Source organism: Fragaria vesca, linkage group LG4 (genome assembly GCF_000184155.1).
Source record: "Fragaria vesca subsp. vesca linkage group LG4, FraVesHawaii_1.0, whole genome shotgun sequence".
Classification (NCBI taxonomy): domain Eukaryota; kingdom Viridiplantae; phylum Streptophyta; class Magnoliopsida; order Rosales; family Rosaceae; genus Fragaria; species Fragaria vesca.
This window is the reverse complement of record NC_020494.1, coordinates 8,598,498-8,607,449: the sequence shown is the minus strand read 5'-3', so window position 1 is coordinate 8,607,449 and position 8,952 is coordinate 8,598,498. Positions and strand designations below refer to the sequence as shown.

The 8,952-nt window shown below is 39.1% G+C and overlaps 1 non-coding gene and 1 pseudogene across 1 annotated transcript; one reads left to right on the top strand and one right to left on the bottom strand.

Moving 5' to 3' along the window:
* The window catches only part of LOC101312629, a 232,025-nt pseudogene that overhangs the window by 91,881 nt on the left and 131,192 nt on the right, over positions 1–8,952 (top strand).
* On the bottom strand, positions 4,235–4,306 carry TRNAP-AGG. Its single transcript has one exon. It is a non-coding gene; the product is annotated as a tRNA-Pro (tRNA).

The following is an 8,952-nucleotide window of genomic DNA, read 5'->3' as shown; positions in this document are numbered from 1 at the left end:
AATTAATTATATATATATATATATATATATATGACCTTAGCAGGTAATGTATATGTACGCATGTCAGGACCCGCCCCGAATTTCATCATAAAATTCAAAGTAAATTCTACAAGGGTCCACCTCCAAGGAAAATTTACCGAAAATTCGGCATAATTTACCTTGAAAATGAACAACCCTTACCTGAAAAATTTCAAATAAACACTTTTATTAAAAATCATCCATCTTCAAATCCTAGAGCCTTTCTGCTCCCCAAGTTCATCACATCTCCCAATATATCAATTACTCATCTAAAAGCATCCCATAACCAACAACAAAGACATTTAATAATTTACTACTGGACTTTCAAAGCATATCAAATGATGAACGAAAAACAATGAAAATGAATAAGCGGAATCAGCCTCTGACTATGTCTTGACTTCATGTACGCTCGACCTCATTTAAACTTATCCTACATATTGGGCATTTAAAACCAAAGGACCCAGGAGAAAATAATTTAAAAACGTTAGAGTGAATGGACAAAAATAAATTGAATAACTTAACAAATACATTATTTATATACTTTCCCATGTTTCAACTTTAAAATTTGGTTGTACGCAACTTTGAACGTCCTTAAAACTTTAAATCTAAATTCACTTAATAATGGACAAACCAGCCCCGCTGATTAATCTAATACATACTGAAAAAAAATAAAATAAGGGGAAGAGATATCACCATGTAAGAAGAGCCTCCAAGGCTCGGGTCGGTGCCTTCTAGGCTATAATAGCGTTCCACGCTGGTTAATCCAATACATACTGAAAAAAAATAAAATAAGGGGAAGAGATATCACCATGTAAGAGGAGCCTCCAAGGCTCGGGTCGGTGCCTTCCAGGCTATAATAGCGTCCCACGCTAACCGCTCAACTCACCTATATATGGTGAGGACTGCTAATAAGTCTAGCTAGCAATATATAATAATATCCGATCAGTGCCTCCCAGGCTATAATAGCGTCCCACGCTAAACGCTCGACTCACCCATAGTGAGGACCGCTAATAATAAAGGTTAGCTAGTAATGAAATATGAGCGACCCTATATTATGGTGACTAAAAACATACGAAATCATTTAAATCCATAAAGCTTTCCCAAGATCATACAAATGGTACAGTTCCCAACCGTACTTGAAAATTATCATAAAAAATTATAATAAACTCAATGGCATGTCTCACACGTCAAAATATTCTCAAAACTATAATATAATTAAGCGAGATTTAATTAACAGGTAAAAATAATAATTAATATCTCAATCCAAAATACTCGCTAAAACATTCTCAATGTCAAAATCGATATTCCACCAATAATTTCGAAAATTATAAATAGCAAACTACCGAAAATCCCATTTTTAGAAATATTTTATAAATCTCAAAGTCCACCAATTAAAACCATTATAATGAAATCCGAAATTTATAAAGAATATCCAAACTCAAATGTCAAAATAATAATCCGAACTCAAATCCATAAATCATGACCAACACTTAATCAATGCATCACACTCAAATAAATTCCAAGATCATTTCATAAGTCGAAATTATAATATACGCTCGGAAAATAAAAAAATAATTTATAAAATCTTGCACGCACATTTATTAAAAACCAAAGTGTCCACTCACAAATTTAGGCATAAGCCCGACGATATCCGCATCGCTACTCAAGTGATGTTCCCTTCGTATCCTGGCACAATATGCTTAGGACCAAACTTCAATTCCGAAAAATAAATACGTGAATATAAACATCCAAATCTCTTCTGTTTAACCCACTACTCTTACAAGAGTTAAGCTCACCGGATTCACACCAAACTTCACCACAACCTTAATTCATCAATTCTAACATTCTAGAATAAATACCAAGGAAATCCAACAGCCGGATTTTCATTCTAACATCCATCAACCTTCTCAATCTTTGAAAAATTACAAACCTAACCAAAACTCTTCCAAAAATTCCAAACTTCACATCATTAGACTCCCCTTAATATAACACATTTAAAACCCTGAAAAACCCCCTTACAGCGGCTCCGACGACACCCAAAGCCTACCAAAATTTAATAGCATCTTCCTCTCAACCCGCTCTACAACTTTCCTAACTAGCATAAAGCCCAATTTCAAACTTAAATAGATCAATCGAACAAAAACACAATAAAGAACCCTAGAATTTCAACTCACCGATTCTCCTCACCTGAAACAAACTGGATTGATTCCTTCTACGGCAAGGCTACTGGGTTGAAGACCTTCAAAACCATATAAGGCATGCTCGGATTGGTGGCCGGAGGAGGAAGTTCCGGCGACAGAACTCCGCTATGCAGTCGGGGTTTTCGGGCGGCCTATCTCGATCCCTCACGACGGCGCTAGGGCGGCTCCTACCGGTCCAGGAAGAAAGCTGGGTCGATGGCCGACCGTTTGGGACCGGTGCGGCGGTCTGTGGTGGTCGGACGGCGGCGGAGAGTCCGGCGGGTCGGGGAGAATTCGGGGGAGAGGAGAGGGAAGGGAGAGAGAATTTTGGGTCTCTCCTACCCGGTCCAAACTTTAATACCCAATAAAAATTTTACCTTTTACTAATTAATGAATACCTTTTTTATCTGATAACTTTTATATGCTAACTTCAATTTTAACGTATAGCATATCCACGAATTCGTATTAACGTCCTCTACGACCTCCTTACAGAAATTTTCCCGAAATAATTTTCCTACAAGAAGTCAACTCTAAGGTCCTTATGTAGTAAACGGTTACTTAAAACGGTATGACCGAAGTAATACCAAAAGTAAATAACCGTTATTTAATTTAAGAACCGGGATGTGACAACGCGTGCGTCTGAACTCTCTCTTATTTACATACTTTTGCGAATGTAAATTATAATTTTAACCGTTTAAAAGTTGAATTAACTAATAAAGATCAACTATGCAAAAAAATTACTGTAAAAAACAATCGTTTGCTCAACCAAATATATGAAACCAATGAACGACTGATCATGAAACTATTACCTTTCATTAGAATTGTCAATCTTTGTTTAATGCATTCGGCTGAACAGACGACTGTTTTTTACATTGATTTTTTACAGAGTTGTAGCTAAATGCTTCAAATTAGATTTTGGCTCGAGTAACCTAGCTAAATATCCAGAATTACACTTGCGTCGTCTATCCTTCCTCCAAGAAATGATACGTGAACTTCTAGATTTCTAGTCCTCTGAGAGGTCTGTAAATTAGACTGTTACATTGCATATCGTTTGAAAAAGAAAGAAAGATGAAGAACAGTTGTTAGTGAATCCTCATTCCTGACAATTCCAAACCAAGCTTTTGCCGCACCTCAAACCTAATACCTATGAGGTTAGATTTCTAGTCCTCTATTCGTTTTTTTTTTAACTGATCGACGCTAGCTAGCTATTTCTTTCTTGTTAATTTTCTTCTCCTCTGATCATCACGCGTACGTTAGAATGAATTGATGATATGGTGCCACATCCTAGTGATCCTACTTCTCTTCTAAGACATTCTTCTTGTGTAAATTAAATTATTATCCTAGTTAGTTTCTAATTAGGTAACACATGTCACCTAGCCAAGCAAGCTAGCATATGCTTTTGGGTAAATTAAGATCAGGAATTTAGATAAGCCTGGATTAAAGTTAACGAATAGAATTAGTTTATCATCAGAAACTCCATAAGGATAATAGTATATGTCGTCATAGGGGTTGACAAAGGTGCTATGGTGGACTTCCCTAACATAACATCAAATTATTCTGTATAATTAATCAAAGAATTAGACAGAGAAGACCAATTGATTAACCTAGACATGCAAGTGTTTCTGTTAACAATAAGTTATTGGAAGCTGTTGAAATCTCCGAGTCCTCCTCCATGCACTTTATGTAAACTAATTGGTAAAGACGCTACAAATGGACGCAGTTGCTGAGCTCATTGTACTAAGTCTCTCTCTGCCCCCTTCTTCAAGCCATCAACAATTGATTGTCAAAATGCATGTCTTTGTTTTTGTTCTCTCTAATCTGATAGCAAGAAAACGAATTGAGACCAGTTTTAGGCCTTTACTAGCACCCAACTCTTGACTTTGCCCTACCAAAGAGTAGCTACAAAAGTACGTCTAGGCCTCTAGGGTGTGGAGCGTCTGAGGTGAAGACATGAGTTGAACTCTTACTAGTAAAATGTGTGATAAACGCCTTGGCGAATTAGGTTACCGTTTATGGTACTGTTTCAAAAAAGGAAATGGGGATTCCGAGAATTGAACTCGGGACCTTTCGCTCCCTAAGCGAGCATCCTACCACTGGACTAAATCCCCCATGTTACTAGTACGTTTGGACAGGATGCTTCAAGTTCTGTGAACTGTGGTCCTCTGCATTTTGGCAATTAGTACCGCCACAGACGTCGGAGCTACAATCCAAAATGTTAAGCAGAAGCTAGAAGGAACAGCAGCATGTGTAGTAGTTACTGTAATGCCATGTTGTTACTAAGTTTTTCTGTGTTTTTTCACTGCTAGTATTGACTATTGAGATATATGTAACTGCTCCAGCTGGTGATGTTCTACTCTCTCTTTCTTGAAATACTATTAAGGGACCTTTTGAGCTGTCCTGGTGTACTGGTTTATTCTAGCTGGTAAACTCGTACCAATCATCCAAAAAAAAAAAAACTCGTACCAATCATCATTTCTCACAAAATTGTAAACCCTAATTCGGGAAGTTTTTGCTGTTGCCTGTTGGATCTTTCAAGGCTTCGATCATGATATATGAGCTCTAATAACATGCATGAAGATTTGGGTCATTTGGCTCCTGGAACTGACTGTAATCATTTCAAATTCTCTTAATTGTTGATATGTTTAGTTACCCTAGCATATATATAGTAGACAACCACTGTTCCCAAAAAAGGAATAGTCGAGCTAGCTAGGGCAACCCCAACCTGAATATGGCCGGGAGAGGTGTGGTTACTTTCCGACCAAAGGAACTAGCCAGCCTACATTCCACAAATGAAAATGTAAAGTCATACGATCAGCCACGTCGTAGAGTGACTATTTTCTCTAAAGATATTCTGTTGGTTAGAATATGTAAGACTCGGTTATACTTTAATCATGCACTTAAGCATGGAATCAAAAGCTTCGCTTGAAGTTAACAGCTAGATATTATGTACGTAATAGCTAGGGGTTGACATTAATCCATACCATACTATCCAAATCTCTTTATCAATTTATACTAATCCATATATGCTGAGCCAGAAATGACCAGTTAATTATAGGAAGCCCTTAATTATATCATTGACAAGTGCCTCTTAAGTCTTGCTTAACGTCAAATAAATTATTGGAAGCTGTTATAGTCTTTGATTCCTTCTTTTTTTTTTTTTTTTTTTTTTTTTCTTTTTCTTTTTTCTTTGTTCCTCCACGCACTTACGCAAACACGCTAGTAAAGGTTGCAGTTGTGACATGCTGAGCTCATTGTACTCATCATCAACAATTGTCAAACTGCATTGTTGTTCTTCTTTCAAAATTCATAACCCAGGATATAGTAAATATCAACCATCTAATTAATTATACACTTGTATATCATAACCTGTGTCTATTTTGTGGACTGAATGTTGGTGTGTTAATTGTTCTCTACCACTAGAACTACATAAGCAGGACGGTTTACCCTATTTTTTGTAGTTTTTCGATTGACATTTTCAATGTTTAATAGAAAAAAGGAAATGGGGATTCCGAGAATTGACCTCGGGACCTTTTGCTCCCTAAGTGAGCATCCTACCACTGGACTAAGTTACATGTTTGTTCTATAGTGTTCTCCAAATTTTGATAGTTAGGATCAATGTGGTCCTCTGATCCCCTTCTGGCAGCTGTGAGCTACAAGCCAAACTGTATCAGCAGAAGCCAGAATTAGTTGGTGTTAAAATCACTTACTGTTATTCCATGTAATAACTCCAATATTATTGTGTGTTATTGCCCTAGCTAGCTGCTGGTGCTGTCGTACTGATTTGGTACCATCGATCTCTCTATATCTGGAGAAAACATTTGAGATATTTAGGGAAGACGTAGATGTTGATGTATATATAGCAGGAAGTCAACTGAAAACTGGCAAGTTTGACTTTGCAAACAAAAGGTCTCTGGCGTGTGTTAGGTGCATGGCAACAGTGCCAAGGAGAGTTGGAAGATGATGGTGTCACAGAATTTGACCTATGATTTTCGCATACCAGATCGAGAGAATCGAATATATAGAGTTAGTAACATATGCCAAGCCAATTTGCCCTATAACCAATAAGCTAGACTTGATTGTTTAATCCATCACCCAGAACCGGTATCAATGTCATTTCTCAAACACGAACATTGGATATCAATCCAAGTCAACCAGGTTTTCGAAATTATTATCTGCGCGCGTTAAGCACCTGGTATATAATTAGTTGGTGGCATGGCGGCAAAAAACAAATCATCATAAGATCTATTTTACAAAATTGTTAGGACAAGATTTCTCTTACTTATGTGAAACATTGGCCGGATAGCGCATTTGCTTGTGTAGAAAGGTTGAAAGAAAGGTTAAGCTTTCAAGCCATCCCATGATCATAAAACAACCAATAAATAATCAGATTTTAGTTTCTTCATCATGGATAGGAACATATTATTGCATTTAAGTGATTCTAACCAAAGACTAATTGCATTAATACACGTACTAAGTTCTAGAAACAAGAAAACCCTACTTACCAATGGTAAACGACTACTCATTACATGAATAATGGAATCCTACATGAATAATAACGTTTACCATGTCTACTCACAATAAAGCTAAAATAATCATTAATCTTAATTAGAAACCAATAATCATACTTCGGTACTTCATGTTGACAACCACCCTAGAGAGAGAACAAACAGTTCTTCCACCCTATCTGGCACCAAGCTGTTTTACCATCGTCGGACGGGCCTTATTTGATGACCCTTCATCGGTGTGGAAGGACTGAAGAAGTCGGACTCTTGGTCGACGATGTTTATTGATCCAAGGGGGAGAAGGGGTAAAACAATGCATGTCTTTGTCGGGTTTTGGCATGATCTTCTCTGGCTTACTCAACAGTGTGTATCGGTGGCTTGACTGATGCAGTTGATGGTCAGACTTGCGTGGCTGAGCTCGATTCTGATGCCAAGCTTTAACAAATCTAAAGAGAGCTATACCGACTCAAGATCGTGTAGGCGCTACCTTCATTGGGTCTATGGGACCCGATTTGGCTACGAATTTGATCTGGGGAGGACATGGTGGGATCTGGGCTTCATTTGGCATGGCGATAGTAGGGGTGGCCAGGAATGGATGGTGGTGGTCCAGAGACTCTAGCGGGGAGGCCGGTGTCGGCTCGGTTTGGCTGGCGGCTTTGGTTTCTGATTTGATGCTAATTTGCAACTTACGCTCAATAACAACACGGTCATCAAAGAAGTGGGAAATATCTAGACCCGAAATTATCGTACCACGAGGATCACGAGCTAGCTAGCAATCTTTTGGTCTAAGTCATCAATCACTTATGCATATATGTACAAAGAGGATCACACAATGGATTTACAAAGAAATAGTAGAGAATGTGTCATAATGTTTTTGGGTTTTTTTAACTAATAACAAGCTAATTAACTAAGACATAAAAGTAAAATAGATAGACGGATGGGATGCATCACACCAAGGGTCACCATGGAAATCAAGGTTCTCTACCCAAATAAGAATCATATGGCATAATTATGACTAATACAAAAGATGCTTCAATGTTTTGTCGGATTTCCATTTAGCATTAAGAGACCGAAAAGAAAGCTAAATAGATGAGTTAAACCATAAGTGAGATAGGAGGAAGAAAGAACACTTTGGTTTTGACTATCCTATTCTAGCAACCACTACCACAAATAATAAGATCGAAAAGAGTACTTGCGATAATGATTACTCACTATTGGAAAAAGTCACTTAGGAGACGGAATAGTTTCGTCTCCTAAGTAACAAAATTCGTCTCCTAAGTACTTAGGCTATTCCGTCGCTTAAGATCCGTCGCCTAAGTGATGTGAGGTAGGTGTTAGAGCGACGAAAAATTGAGTTCCGTCGACTGAAAATTACTTGGGCGACAGAATTTTTTCCGTCTCCTAAGTACTTAGGCGACGGATATTGTTTAATGACAAAATATTTTTCTCTTAGGCGACGGAATTATTGGATTCCGTCGCTAAATCTGAAAAAAAAAAAAAAAAAAAAAGGGAACATCGCCGCCGCAGCGGCCTCTGCCCCAAATACCACCACCACCACCGAAACAGAAACCATAACGCCACCCCCAAACTCAACCAGTCCAACCCTAAGATGTATCACATCTTCCCCAAAACCATCAAAAACCCATATCGGCGAAACTCCGAATGACCGAATCTCTCTTTAGAGCTTCGAAACACCGAGTGGAGTAAATCGCAGCTGCGATTCTGCACCAGAGTGTTGAGCAAGGCGTTCAAGGACTGGACGGATCGTTCGGCGCGGAATTCGGGGATGGAGAGGAAGGTCTTGAAGGCGAGGTTGGGGCGGGAAACGACGCCGTAGTGGCGGATGAGGGAGACGAAGAGGTCCTCGTGGCAGCGGAGGCGGGAGCGGAGGAGGTCGGAAAGGAGGGGGTCGATGAGGTGGAGGGCGCGGGAGCGGAGGAGGCGGAGGATGAGGGAGTGGTAGGTGTGGTAATTATGGCGGAAACCAGGGTGGTGTTGGGAGGCGTGGTGGAAGATTTGGAGGGCAAGGTCGAGGTTGGGTTCGCGGATGATGAGGGAGATGAGGCGCTTTGGGTGGAGGTGGTGGGAGGCTGGAGAGGGGAGGGGAGAGGAAGAGAAGGGATTGAGAAAAAAAATGAAAAGGGACGGAGATGAGATGAGAGAAAGAGGGTGAGGTTGAGTTTACTTGGATAGGGTTAGTTTTAATGAGAGTGAGAGAGTTAATTTTTTGAGTGAGAGTGGAGTTTTTTTAA